The 13,502-nt window shown below is 43.5% G+C and overlaps 1 protein-coding gene across 1 annotated transcript in view; it reads left to right on the top strand.

Moving 5' to 3' along the window:
- Positions 1 to 931: 931 nt before the first annotated feature.
- The window catches only part of FNDC3B (fibronectin type III domain containing 3B), a 348,736-nt gene continuing 336,165 nt past the window's right edge, over positions 932 to 13,502 (top strand). Inside the window, exon 1 of the mRNA XM_083177748.1 lies at positions 932 to 1,085. The gene's annotated coding sequence lies outside the window, so the exon portion shown is untranslated. The remainder of the gene's footprint in view (positions 1,086 to 13,502) is intronic.

The raw sequence follows: 13,502 nt of genomic DNA, 5'->3' as shown, positions 1-13,502 counted from the left end.
GCTCGGTGGCTCGCTGCGATCACCACACTGCACTCCTACCTCAAGCGTGTGGGGTGTCCATTAACACAGGTTTGTGTCAGTGGCAGCAAATGGTGCTGCTGAAAAAAAGCCACCGACTCCTCCTCTGTCTGCGGCAGGTTAAACATGCTGAGAGATTCTGCAGCCATTCCTAATTAACAGAAATAATGCAGTCACTTCAACTTCACCTCTGACTGACAGCGGTAACTGCGTAACGCTGACTGACTACGCAGGCCGCGGGAACACTACGCTGAATCTGACAGGGACGCTGACTACGCTGGCCGCGGAAACACTACGCTACTTCTGACAGGGACGCTGATTACGCTAACTACACTAAGCGGCCGCGTGAACACTACGCTAACTACGCTGGCCGTGCGAACAGCGCTGATTCTGACAGGGACACTACGCTAACTGCGTAACGGGCGCCGTGCTATTACACAAGTACCAAAAAATTCTAACTACGCCACTGACACTGGCGTTGACTAGAGTAATACTGCATGCAGTATAAATCTAGCCCGACGATGGCGACACAGGGGACCACGTAGTGCCATCGAGATAGTGCTACAATCGCCCCATGTGTATGCCTCATTATGTTGCCAGTGTGGCACAGGGTATTTGCTGGAAATTCCTAGCAGCCCTGGTATAATAAATTACTGCGTTACAACATTCAGTATCACTGCAGGTAGCGCAGAATGTTAACTGACTTTAATAAACAGGGCTCTTAATTTCTCCAAGGAGAGTATCATTGAGAATGTACTGTTCGGTGTAACCCTGCGCAGCTATGCTATGTGCCATTCCCAGGATGCAGGGAACAGAGCAGGAGATGAGAGCTGGCTGGGTGGGCGGAGCTTCGGCTGCAGCAGTCTGCGTTGCCCAGCTCAGAGCCTCAGCCAATCGTGCAGCAGCAGAGGCGGGGCTGGATGTGGGGGCGGTGTCCTGAGCAGACAGGGACTGGGAGGCCCCTTCCATTGCCTCTCATAGGTTTCATGCTGGCAGGGATTTACTGGAGTAGCTGCGCACGTCGAGCGACCTGCTGTCCAATCCCCCCCATTCCAGCGCTACATAAGGTAACAGAGCTGTACAGCCGGTTGCGTGTCGCGTCTTACTTGTCGCTGTGTAGCCGCCGCTCTTACGCAGCAGGGACATGAAGCAGGGGGGAGCACTAGCAGCAAGCAATACAAAAAAGTTTCCCGGAGCCCAGCTGTGCTCTGGATCCGTTAGGTCACCGGCATGGCACTGCTAATGCCTGGCACCCATCAGTTGGGCATCAGCCTGGAGGGTGACACTATACTGGGGAGATCTATTTGGGCAGTGCCAGCGATTTTCCTGCCCCTTCTCATTCTCCCCTCCGCCTGCCAGGCTTCTGTGGTCTGTCTCAGTGCCCGCTCTCCCGGGTCTGGCGCTGGGAATATGCTGCGAGACTCGTTCCCCAGCGGCCGCCGTCTGCCCACAGCTGCTGCGTCTTGTGAGCGATGGTGGCGTGTTTGGGGCTGTGTGTGGGGGGGACATGTATGATGATGGGGGAGAAGTTATGTGACTGTCTGCTGGGAAGCTCCCACCATCATACCCTAGCATTCCAGGGAGACTCTCCCAGCTCTCCGCCCGCCCGCCTGCGTCTGTGTCTGTCTGCAGTGCGCTGGACTCTCCTCCATCTGGCCGGGGACGCGTTACTGTGCGCTCCCTGCCAGCTCTGCCTATGCTGCTGGGCAGGCACAGAACCCGGCCCGGGGGCAGCTGCACCGTGCTCCTGCCTGCTTGCTGTAGCACTGCTTCTGCACAATGCACTGGCTGTAACTATAGATCATATAGATCAGTGTCCCACAGGCTGTCTGCCATGTCCTGGTGCCCAGCACTCTGAGCATCGCCTGGCTGTTGCATGCAGCTGTAGGGTTGTCATTGGCTGTCATTATGTGTAATCAGTGGGTGGCTTCTCAGAGTCACATTGTACCATCTATATGTGTATGTACTGTAGGTGTGTTCTGCGCCTATAGCAGCCAGAAGTCCTATACATTGTCTGTAACAACAGAATGGCATTCCCCCCTGTCAGTAGTGGAGCCTCTGGTAAGAGTTGTGGGAAAGCAATCAGGAAAGCTTTCCCTGTGAGCAGCAGCCATGCCAGCCTGGAGGCAGGCACAGGGCAGAGGCTTGCCATGAAGGAAGGTTTTGTGAGGCACGTACTGTCTGGCACAGAGTTCTGCCAGATGTCACTCAGGTGAAGGCAAAACTCCTCCTACTACAAAACCCCAAAGAATCTGAAGCCTCCAGCTATCTGGAAAGACAGTGCAAATGTCTGGATCCAGGGGGCACATTGGAGAAAGTGAGGCACACAGAGCACTGCTCCTTCCCTCTGATTCTATTCCACAAGAATCTATCTCACTCTGGTACACAGATGAGTTTGCCTAGACATGCCAAGAAAAGTTACTGCTTTTGTCATGTTGTAACATTTTTGCTGTTCTGTTTCCCCCCCCCCCCCCCCCTCGATCAATGAGCCCCAATCACAAGTTAATGTCATCAGCAGCAAGCAAATGCATGTCAGCCCTCTTTTTCCTGTGACTCATTGTTGCTTTCAGGGTTTTCCCATGAAAATCAGGATCATGCCAATACGATTTTGTTGCTAGGATTCGATTTAGTAATGAATGAAAGTTAGCCAGCAATATTGTTCTCTTTCTCAGGCAACTATTGACTCTCCCAGCTGCAGTAGGACTACAGGAGGATCATGTTTGTACTTGTAGTACCACAATTGCTAGGAAACCATCTTTAGTTTCAGAAGTCTGTACAACTATTTTTTCTATAAGAAAATATTTAGACATTAATGACACTAATAATGAAGTGGATAATGCAGATGGTTTGGAAATACACTGGTGTAATGTACATTAATGTGCAAGTTATGCTAAAATAAAATATATGTTCACATTTAAAACGGGCTAGATGACCAGAGTTTCTCTACAGTACACTTATTAGCATGATTGAAATGAATGATCTGTGAATATCTGCAGAACTTTAAATTACCTATGTTTTATGCTGTGTAGGATTTAGCCCTAGAGACAGCAGTCCAGTGAAGGGAGAAAGAAATTGGGTAAAGAATGAAACATACCAGAGGATAGGTACACAACTGTAATACGCCACCTGCAGGGTGGAATGTGTCCTGGGTGGACTATTTGTATACCTTCTTTGATGTAGTTTACAAACAGTTAAGCTGTTATTTTACATTACACGGTTGTTATTTAATGGATCAGGCAGCATATAGGTGTGTTTGCATTTCCAATCTGATGGGGTTTAAGCTATTTCCCTACAAACTTCAAAATACCATGTTTATGTGTGATTTGTCTTTTGGGTCTAAGCTTGTGATTTGAAAATGATAAATATGGGACGAAGTAAAAACCGGACCCGGATAAGACACCGGAACGCCGGACCAGACATCAAACTCTGCATACCGGAGCTTATAGTGTCTGGTCCGAGGGGTGTCCCATGCGGGGGGTGTCTTGTCCGGGGGGATGCCTGTGATTGCTCACACCAGGGACATGGGGAAGGGGAGATTACAGCCTCCCCGTGTGGTCTGGACCGTTCCAGTTTTTATTACACCCCCGGACCATGCGGTGAGGCTGTATTCTCCCCCCTCTCCTCTGCCAGGTGACAGGTGCGAGAGCAGCCTCATCAGATGGAGCACCCCCGGACAGGACACCCCCGGACCGGATACTACAAGCTCCGGAATGCAGAGTTTGATGTCCAGTCCGGCATTCCGGTGTCTTATCCGATTCTGGATTTTACCCCTACCCATAAATATTTGCACTAATTAAGGTCCTACTTTTTTTGTGTGTGTTGTATAATTTGTGTAGTCTAAATGCTAAATTAAAGTTGTGCATCTTGATATCCTGGTATTTTCTGTACTTAAAAAAAAAAAATGATTCTGCTTGTGTAATGGTGCCCATAGACTTTTGGAATATAGCATGCAATCATTCGATTTCGACCACATCTGTTGGATAAATTGAATGATTGTATGTACATTTTGTGTACCATGCGACGCGATGCACGGGCATGCCGGTTTAATCTCTCATCTTATGTTCTGCACATAATATTTATCGAATTGTATGAGCGGTCAAAGGCTGTTTTTGTGTGCATTCGATTTTTTTTCCAACTACGACATTAGATTTCTGCGCACTTGCTGGCCACTCCTCTTCCACCCACAGTGCACATGGCTGCACAAGATCTGTTAGATAATCTTTAAACAGCATTCAATGCAACTGCATGCGATCCCACCCGATTTATATATATTTTTTTATAAATGATAAATCGCATAATTCTACACCCAAAAAAATCTTTTTGATGCGATTTATCGAAAGGTGAGCTTCAAGGGAAGTTGGATCTAATATCGCGTTGAATGCAATTGCACAAGTGTATGGGTAGCATAACGCTGTATAATGCTCCGTAATATGTTTGCATTATTATTATTATTATTATTATTATTTATTTATATGGTGCAACAAGTGTTCCTCAACACATAACCATACATAAATGAGCAAAAAAAGAAATGGCTTGCTTTATAGAAGTCATGGCTTTTAGTTGTGTCTGATTTGTTTGTGACCCTGCAGTGATATGTCATTGTTTGCAGTAAAGTTTTTCTTTTATTGTTTGTTTGGTTTTTATTTGGGAAATGTTCCATGTATGTATTTGGTTTTACATTTATGTATCATTTTTTTGCCAGTACAAACATTAGAAAAGCTCTGGTAAAATGATCTGATGGATTAGTACTGCAATACTTTGATCTTGTAATTTACAGGACTTTTGAAGACCAGAAATGTACTTTCCCCTAATACTTTTATTTTAAATTTTTTACTCTTGAGAAGAATGTTTTTTTTTTTTGTGTGGAAAAGGTACTATTCTATTTCAGAATATTGCACCTGGCATGAGTACGAATAGGTCTGTTTTTGTCAAGTACTCATTTAAAGGAATCCTTTCTGAGTTCTGACAACAGCTAAATGGGCATTGTTTATATTTACTACATTTTGTGTTTTTCTTAACCATAACCACTTATTATTTGTACTTCGGTATTATTGGATGTGTATGACAATGTTGTAAAGTACAATAAGCATTTAGCCAATGAGAAGACGCAAGTAAGATGTCCCTCTTCTCCATTGGTTGAGCACAGTTTGCATAACTTTTCTTTCATCCCCCACTGGTACAGGCTGTAACTGCAGCCTGTCAGATTGATGTTGGATCTGATTGCATTTTATTTGCAGGAATAATGTGAATTATACTGAATATAATGAAATCGATTGAGGTTCTGGCTGAGTTTGGCTTGATTCACAATATTTATCCCTTTTTAAGCTGTATGTATCAGAGCTCATTTTTAGATGCTGAGTAAACATCACTAGGATATATATCCTATCTATCTATCTATCGATCGTGCTATGCAATCTTTGCTAACTCTGTACTGTTTACATACAATTCATACAATCTGCATTAGATTGGCACTATATAGTCTTTGCTGCCCTGTCTATCTGGGTTTCAATTTGTGCTGTCACAGGAGCGCGCATTAGGATCGCAAGGTAAAAACCCTGTGCAATCTGCATACGATCTCCATGCGATTTTGACTATATAGTCAAAATCTAATGTCAAATCTCTTCGTGTGTAAACAGCATCAGAATCCGATGTGGCTTTATTTGGCCAGGTATATGACAGTACAGAATATATATATATATATATATATATATATATATATATATATATATATATATATATATATAATAGTATAGTATTAAGCACACAGATTTACCCAGTGATGATAATAGCAAAATTAATCAATTCCACAAAGTTTAAGTACCATTATTTGCAATACTTCAGGCTGTATCTCGTGTACAATTGTTTCTCACATATCTGTTGATGTGTGGTCTCTGTGTTAACAACAGCTATTTATGTAAGGTTAACAATCCTATAATATCTGCTATAAATACCACTTTATAATAACAAATGTCAAAGTGGAGCGGTGTTCTCTGGCATCTGCTGTTCATTTCTTTAAAGAGGTTTATATCATGTATTAATAAGTCCGTAATGTTTCACTTTCTGAATGCATTCAAGCTCAGCATGTATTGAATCTTAACATTTACTGACTAGTGTAAAAGCAATGCCTGATTTCTTTTCTGGCTCTAATATTTTACTGTATAGCCAAGATCTCTTATGTCATTAATATTCTGTAACATCCATCACTTGCATTTGTTTTTCTGCATATTCCAGGAGAATGTCCTCGTTTGACTCTTATTCTGTGATTAAAACCTCATCTGTGTAATATCAAAAAGTTAAAGTTCCCACACATCTAGTAATACACCCACATATAAACAATCATACAGTCCAGTTTGTTGCCATTTTAAATATACTTTGTGAATAAAATACTGATTGCTTTATTAATGAAAGAAATTGGCAAAACAACTAACGCATAAGGACTCTAGCTGTGTTGGTCACAATTGTGCAGGAGTGACATTAGTTTGCTAAGAAAGCAGCAATTGTGTGCGTATCTAACGTTGCAAATCTCACAAGATGCACAAAAGTCTTCCACAGGCGCATATGTGCCGATTTAGGCCAGAAATGCTCTTGACCAGGGTCGGAGTGCCGGTTTTAAGACCTATGTTGACCCTTTCACACCACAGAAAAACCTGGGTTTTTCATCAAATTCCCGGGTTGAAAAGCTTTAACCCTGTTAATTTGCAGGTGGTGTGAATTGGGGTCAAGCTGCACCCGGCATCTAACGTGTGTACACACCATTAACCAAACTTTGTTACAATGAATTTACAGGTATTTAGCAAAGGAGAAGAAGTTTGCACTTAAACACTAGGTGATATTGTGAACAAAATCGCTCAGAAATGGGCTTCTGAGTAATATCGTGTATACACTTAAAATTGTTACCGATGTGTGCATGATGTCTTCCAACCATGCAGGGCAATATAGCCTAACGACCGGCATGTTTAGCGGGCCCCAGTGATGTCACTGAATGATATTGGCGGCTGATATTGTTCTGTGTGTACGGACAATATTGGGCGGCCGATATGATTCACTATATCAGCCATGGCCCCCAACGTGTAGTGTGTTAGAGTTTAACTTAATTGTATAGTGCATGTGGGCCCCATTAATAATAGGCAATGTTTCTTCAGCTTGTATGTCGTCCTGATTGCCAGCACATATTACTTACTTATTTATTTATTAGCTTTATGTAAGGTAATTGATTTTTTTTTTTGTGCTACCCGGTATGACGTAGAGAGTGTGTGTGTGTGTGTGTGTGTGTGTGTGTGTGCGCGCGCGCGCTTAGCAGGATATTCAGACCTGATTGCTGCTCAGTGAAATGTTATAGTCCTATCAGCTAGCCGCTGCCTGGCCAGAGTGAAAGCCGACCCTGTGCAAGGCAACTCTCTTGCAAATATTACCAGCAGATGAGCAAGGGAGTAGACTGCTTTCCATAGCATCCTCCACCCTGGGGATAATTTCTAAAATGGATGAAAAGCGCTGTGTGTGTGTGTGTGTGTGTGTGTGTGTGTGTGTGTGTGTGTGTGTACATATATGCACTGAGAGTTTTTCAGCCCAGTGATTTCCCCCATTATTTATTTATTTACAGTTTCTTATATTGCGCAGCAGTTTCCGTTGCGCTTTACAATAGTAGACAGTGATAAAACAAACTGGGTAACTACAGACAGACTTGAAGGTTAGAGGGCCCTGCTGCAAGCTTACAATCTATAGGGATATAGGAGGGAAACACAAGGACAGGCATCAGTAATAGCATAGCAGTCCCACCAAGTTGCAAGTCCAGAAGGGAAGTGTTATAATACATAAGGGCCTCAGAGGGTTATGCGTGTATAACTTAAATATGATAGGTTTGCCTGAAGAGGTGAGTTTTCAGGGAACACTTGAAGGTTTGGAGGCTAATGGAGAGTCTTATTGTGCGTGGAAGGGCATTCCATAGGATGGGAGCAGCCCGATGAAAGTCCTGTAATAGTGAATGGGAGCTAGTGATCCATGCAGAAGAGAGACTGAGATCTTGAACAGAGCGGAGTGGTCGTGTTGGGAGATATTTTGTTTTATATTGAATGCGGTAAGATACAGGCAACCAATGAAGGGACTGGCAGAGCGGATCAGCACACGATGAGCGTCTTGCAAGGAAGATCAGCCTAGCAGCAGCATTTAAAATGGATTGCAATGGTGAGAGTCTGTTCTTGGGAAGACCAGTTAGGAGACTATTGCAATAATCAATGCGGGATACAATGAGTGCATGGATAAGAGATTTGGTAGTGTCTTGTGTGAGAGAGGGTCGTATTTTGGATATGTTTTGGAGACAGATCGAATGTGAGGAAGAAAGGACAGTTCAGAGTCGAGGATGACCCCTAAGCAACGAGTTTGTGGGGTAGGGTGGATTGTTGAGTTGTCAACAGCGATGGAGATGTCAGGTTTGTAACTTTTTTTAGTTGGCGGGAATATAAGTAATTCCGTTTTGGAAATATTAAGTTTGAGTTGGCGAGAAGACATCCAAGATGAGAAGGCAGATAGATTTGAGTATCATCCGCATATAAGTGATATTGAAATCCGAAAGAGCTGATTAGTTTGCCAAGAGATGAAGTATAGATTGAGAAAAGCAGAGGGCATACACACTGGGCAAAAACACCCATTGTGTATGGACATTTGGTTTGGTTTCCAAACTTTCTTGAATCACAGCACAAGGTTCACTGCAAATGCAGAGAGCCATCTGCATTTTGTGCCGAACCCCCACCATTTTAATGGGCACACTCACTGTCTTCACCTTGCTGAAAAGAACCAGCGAGGTGGAAATGACGAGTGAAGGGGAGGCAATTGAATACTCTGACGCCGAGCTATAGGAGCTGCTCGCTGTCAGAGCATTGAATATACCCCTATGTCTCTGGAGTATATTTCTGGTTAGAAACAGAATATTTATCATTGTGCCATTGTTACTATTGTGTGTAGGATATTTCACATTAATATGTTTTTTGTATTTAGTGGTTTTTTATACATATTTTGTAGATTAGATTAAATGCTTGAAACAGTGTTTTTATATGAAAGTGTTTTATATTTGACATTCTTTAAGGTATGTATTATGAATTAATTTGTTAATTTACCATCTATAAAACATGTGTTGATGTCATATGTTGAGTACAAAATGTATCATCTTGTTGTATGGCTGGCCTGGCCAACGTGTGGCTCTACCTGTTGTAAAACACCAAATCCCAGCATGCTTTGCTACAGATTTTTCTATTCTGGAATGCTTAAATGCATTGCATCAGTCCTAGAAACCTATGGGGATGCAGCTGCCATCGGTAATGAAGGGATTGTCGAGATATCTACTGTGGTCCCTTCTAAATACAATTAGGTGGTACTAAATGTTTGCAGGTAACCCCCAAAAAATGGGTGCTTTGGTGGAAATGGGCCCCCTAGGCTCAGATCTTTGTGAAATATCTGAATACACGGTCATGGAAATTATTGTTTCTTCAGTCAGAAACAACGTCATAATTGCAGCTGTATAACATTTTATGTAGGCTCATTTAGGAAGTCATAATAACACCATTAAATATGCCAAAATAAAAAGTTAGAACTGCAAAAAAAGAAATCCTAAAAGAATACAAGAGACCAATTTTTATATCCTCCTGGCTGTAATTAAATTATGAAAAGCATTTCCTTGGGAGTGCTGTTCCAGCTGTAGACTAAATGGATTAAGAATCATTTCTTTAGGTCCATGTCATACTTGCCTGCTTTGATTTCTTCCTCTCCAGAGTGGAGAATCAGGTGAGCGGCACCAGGCTAGTTAGGCCATTGGCCATAGCGACAGAGCTAAAGTAACCCCATTGGCATATTAACGCTCCATTGAGTCCCGCCCCTTCCAGAGAACATGCAGAGATGCTGTAATTATATCTGCATTCTTCCCAGTTCCTATGTGGGAGGTGTGCCTACTCTTCCATGGTGCTGGGAATTCCGAAAAATCACGTGTTTCATGCAGAAATCAGGACAATAACGAATATGGTCCTTATGCTGCTTAGTCATTTACCTGCTTTTGGGTCAGTTTGGGGCTTAAGATCAGAAGCTGGGATTTGTTCCCTAGAACATAGCAGCCACCTATAGCTGCCTTCTTTCCTATACAACACAATACCCTCACCAGCACTCTATTGCCTGTAGGACCTATTACTTGTGCGTAGGGGCTTATACCAGTTCTGCCACATGCGTAATGCATATTTCTTACTGAAGTAATGTACAGGTAGCAAGAACAGGACTCTCCAGAATACTCCAGTAACACATTGGTATGTGAATAAGCTGAAGTCATTGGTATACTGGATAAGGTCTGCTCCCAGGTAAGGTCACATTGGAAGGCAGGCGTTATGAAAACACATTTGTAACACAGCATGGACAACCACATTTGAAGGGGAACCGTTTTAGCTCTGTACATCTGCTTAGAACCATACAGCACAGCCCAATGGGGGTCAGTCCCCTACATGATGGCAGGAGGCAACATTGCTGCATCTCAGATTAGGGTGACCAACTCATCCCTTTAATCCGGGACACATTAATTACACAGGTTCTGTGGCTGGCCTTCACTTGGTTTTAACCTGCCACACCTCAAGACTCCATTTCACCTGGTTTTAAACTGACACAGAATCTGTGTAATTAATATGTGTCCTGGATTAAAGGGATGAGTTGGTCACCCTATCTCAGATGCACCATACATTTTAAAATCAAGACCCTGACCTAGTGACCCTATCACTACTGATTGCAGCGCACTGACATGAAAGTGCAATAATTTCAGGCCTCACAATGTTATATAGAGAATTATTGAATTATATGCCACCATATACTTGAACTGAGTTTTATGAATTATTGCGGGCATATTGACTACTTTGTGTGACGTGTGTCTATAAAGTATTGTGGCTATACTGGTACGTGGCTATATACTGGTACGTGACTTTTTATGTGTGCCATATTCTCTAAAGCAGTGATGTCAAACTCATGGCCCTCCATCTGTTGTGAAACTACACATCTTAGCATGCTCTGCCACAGATTTTATATAATGGATGGCTAAAACTGTGGCAGGGGATGCTGGGATGTGTAGATCCACAACAGCTGGAGGGCCATGAGTTTGACAGCACTGCTCTAAAGTATCTTGAAAGCATGCCTGCTCTAAAGTATTTTGGATGGATTGTGACATGGTAGGCCGTAAGGCAGGGCTCCACAAGTACTGGGTGCCAGGTCGCCACGGCGACCAGATTCTGCTTCCTGGCAACCAGATTTTTTGCAGGGAGGGAGGAAGCAGATTGCAGCGGCGGCAGAACACATTTTTAAAATACACCTGGTGCTGCAGCAGCCAATAAAAATCCCCAGCGCCGCCGCCCCAACCAATCACTGCAGGGTGGCCTGAGACCTCTGACCTTCCTTCCCTGCATCATCCTTATAGACGCCGGGCACTGAGTCCCAGCAGAGCCGCCGCTCATCCCAACTCCCGCTATGTGGATCAGTGAGGGAGGCAGCGGCTACTACCCACTTCTCAAACAGGGGTCTTTCCCCCGGCCCCGTATATTTATATAAATATTGGTGGGCAGTGGGCATATAAAAATATAAACATTAGTGGGCATATAAAAAATATATATTTATATAGTAAAAAATATATACATTGGTGTGTAGTGGTGCAGCAATGTATATATTGTAGGCAGTCTGTGTGTCACATTGGTGTGTCACTATATAGTGTGTTGAAAGTAACTTTGGCGCTGCTTGCTGTGGGCGGGCGGCTCGGCAGATGCTGCTGCTGTTCTGCTCCGGGCAGTGTGGCAGAGCCTGGGCCCCACAATTTCTTATGGCAGCCCTGCATACAAGAACGCTTCGAAAAAATATTCCATCAAAGTAAATGGACAAGTTTACTGTGCCTTCTCCTTTTGATGCAAGGAAACTGTAAATATAAGCATTACCATACACTAATATGGAGCAAAGTTTATAACCTATATTGAAAATACGGAGTTTAATTCTGTAAATGATCTTCCAATGATTCAAGATCATTATTTGGGGATTATTAGACTTTGAATGAAAGAAGTGTGGTACTAATCCCTCTATGTTTATAGAACTGTCTGCCATTGTGTACTGACAACATGTTGTAAATGGAATAACTTCCCAAAAGGGTTACAGCGGAATCCAAGTCAGTTGAATTGCTTTATATGGTAAGCAGGAAATGGCTTAGTATGTTCAAACTATGTGACCCAGCTGATGAGGGGCCAGGTCAGTTCAACCACCAAGCTGTGATCTCTTTCACAGCAGGAAATTCAAGCAGGCCTTGTAAAATAGTGTTACCTTGTAGTGAGCTTCTTTGTCATAATGTGTTTATAGTCCTCTTAAATACCTCCTTTCTACTTACTAGTCTGCCTTCTATATCTGCCGCCATTGGCGTCTATCATTTATCTTTAGTTGCTGTGGGCAACGTCTGCACATTATCAACCTGGGTCACGGTGCAGTGTCAAAGCATCAAAGTTTATATAACCCGCGTCAACCAACCTCTTTGCAGAGCGGGGCTTTGCCTGTTGCTTCTAGGCAAAGCCCCGTGATCTAGCAAGAAAGACAGTGAAAACATTGTCATTCCTTGCAGGCGATAGTGACACACGGGGCAGTGCATCGCTGTCGCCAGGGCTATGCACATGGAGCGATCTGTGCTCCATCTTTAAGCGATCTTGTCAGATTGCTTATAAATGGGATGAAATCGCCCCGTGTGTACGCCGCTTTAGTAATAAGTCCCTATTACGCAGTGCAAACAGGCAGTTCCTGAGAACAGACCATGAATGTATATCTCCTAAAATGTTGCCAGTGATTACATGATCTCGAGAACAGAGCTATATAGATGAACTTTGAGTGGATGTAGTCTAAACAAAGGGGGTTATTCTGATTCACTCGGAAAGGCACAATCACTCTAATGGACAAAACCATATGCACTGCAGGTGGGGCTGATGTAACATGTGCAGAGAGATTTAGATTTGGGTGGGGGGTACTTCAAACTGATATTTTATATTGCAGTGTATCAATAAAGCAGCCAGCATTTACCCTGCACAGAACCCATAAAACGCCCAAATCTAACTCTGCAGTGCACATGGTTTTGTCCATTAGAGAGTGATTGTGCCTTTCCGAATGAATCAGAATAACCCCCAAAGTTGTGCATTTGCAAGGGACCCAGTATGTTCTGTTTCTGATCAACAATAGCACTCTTATGCTGTGTACACACGGGGGCGATAGGGGCTATAAACACTGGGAATATGGTCGCAGGCGACCATATTGCCAGTGATTGGAGTGCGCACCAGCGATAAATCGCCGGGTGCGCGCTCCCATTTTCTGCCCCATTGTAATAGCTGGTCGCAGGAGCTTGCGCCTGCGACCAGCTAATTACCTCTGCGGCTCCCCCAGCAGAGGTCCTTTTCATCAGCGACCATCTCTGGTCGCTGATGCAAAGGAAACACTGGGCAATATATCTCCCC

Source organism: Crinia signifera, chromosome 3 (assembly GCF_055691185.1).
Source record: "Crinia signifera chromosome 3, ASM5569118v1, whole genome shotgun sequence".
Lineage (NCBI taxonomy): Eukaryota > Metazoa > Chordata > Amphibia > Anura > Myobatrachidae > Crinia > Crinia signifera.
This window is presented reverse-complemented; position numbering and strand designations above follow the sequence as displayed.